Raw genomic sequence first — 1,322 nt, 5'->3', positions numbered from 1 at the left:
GCGGTTCAGGGTTGTGGCAGTGCCGCTCTTGTTTGCGGGGCTGCGCGGCGCCTCCTCCTCCTCCGCTTTTCTGCCAGAGTTTGTTTAACTCCCGCAGCCTGGTTTTGATAAGCCTGTCTGACCGGTCGGACCTTGCGTGAGTGTGAAGAGGGGAAGTTCTCTTGGCGTTTCAGCCTGCTCTTGAGAGGGAGCAATTAGGACACAGCGTAGCTGGCGTGCTAAGTGCTCATCCCGTGCCTCCGCTGCTCCCAGTAACCCCTTTTGCCTTAACCCACTGGGCACCGAGCTGCGCCCAGCCCGCGCTAAACGCAGCTTTACTGAGGCTCGTGGTCTGGGGGAGGCGGTTGAGGGGAAGAGGTAAATGGTTACAGAGAAGGTGTTGGTGACAGTGGTGCTGCTGGGGAAATGCTCTTCTCGTTTGCGGAGTTTGTGCAACGTTTGAGGAAGGAATTTGTGGTCCGGCGGTTCAGAAGGAGCAACAGTGGAATCTGGGAGCCTCCTGTTTGAGGTCAGCAGAGGGTGTGTCCCACCCGGCTGCTGGAGACATCCGGACCTCAGGTCACCCATTCCGAGTCCTCCCTCAGGCTTGTTTTTCAAGTCCTGATGGAGCAGCAGGAGCAGGCCCGGGGAAGCGGCAGAGCCGAGGCCTGCGTGACTCCGTGGGTGACGAGGGGCTGTGAGCACGGGGCAGGTGCGTGACTGGTGCGACGAGCTCCGGATTATTAGTGGCTTTTGGCTCCAACCATTCAGCGGCTGCTGTCGGGAGTCTGAAGAGACTTTGATAATGTGCCTGTGATGAAAGGCTGTGAGCAGTGGTAGCTTAATCGGCGCTTAGCGTGCAAGGTCAGGCCTACGGATGCATTTGGGCTCTCTGTACTCAAAGCACTAGCTGGGGAGGTCAGAAACGAAGGCCGGAAGGATCCAGCGGGATCCACTGCACGATGTTTTACTGTTCCCCTGCAGGAACACCTTGTGTTCGAGTCTGAAAACCTCGTTTCCGCCTCGTGGTTAGCGACTGGGGCTCTCCGGGGAAATAGGGCTGTGCAGATCCTTCCTCCCAATCAAAGCACGTGCTGCTGCTCTCACTTGAATACAGCGCTTGCTTGTCACGACCAGTTCTGGGTTTTGTCTGCAAAAAAGCCTGAGCCCACCAGTTCAGTTTCCTTTCCGAGCGGATGTGTGCTGAGCTGCTGTCGCTGCGGAGCGTTCTCACCGGGCCGTGCCACGTTCCCACGACTTGTTCCCCTTAGTGCAGGGGGCCCGAGCCCAGCCGTGCTGCTGCCCCGAGCTCCCTGCGTTCAGAGGCTGCCGGGAGCGGGAGG

General features: G+C 58.8%; 1 protein-coding gene across 1 annotated transcript in view; it reads left to right on the top strand.

Moving 5' to 3' along the window:
- Positions 1–1,322, top strand: part of EDC3 (enhancer of mRNA decapping 3) — a gene marked incomplete at its 3' end in the record, with an annotated part of 13,530 nt that overhangs the window by 8,627 nt on the left and 3,581 nt on the right. The gene's annotated exons all lie outside the window — the stretch shown is intronic.

Source organism: Buceros rhinoceros, unplaced genomic scaffold, assembly GCF_000710305.1.
Source record: "Buceros rhinoceros silvestris isolate BGI_N320 unplaced genomic scaffold, ASM71030v1 scaffold8400, whole genome shotgun sequence".
NCBI classification, from domain to species: domain Eukaryota; kingdom Metazoa; phylum Chordata; class Aves; order Bucerotiformes; family Bucerotidae; genus Buceros; species Buceros rhinoceros.
This window is presented reverse-complemented; position numbering and strand designations above follow the sequence as displayed.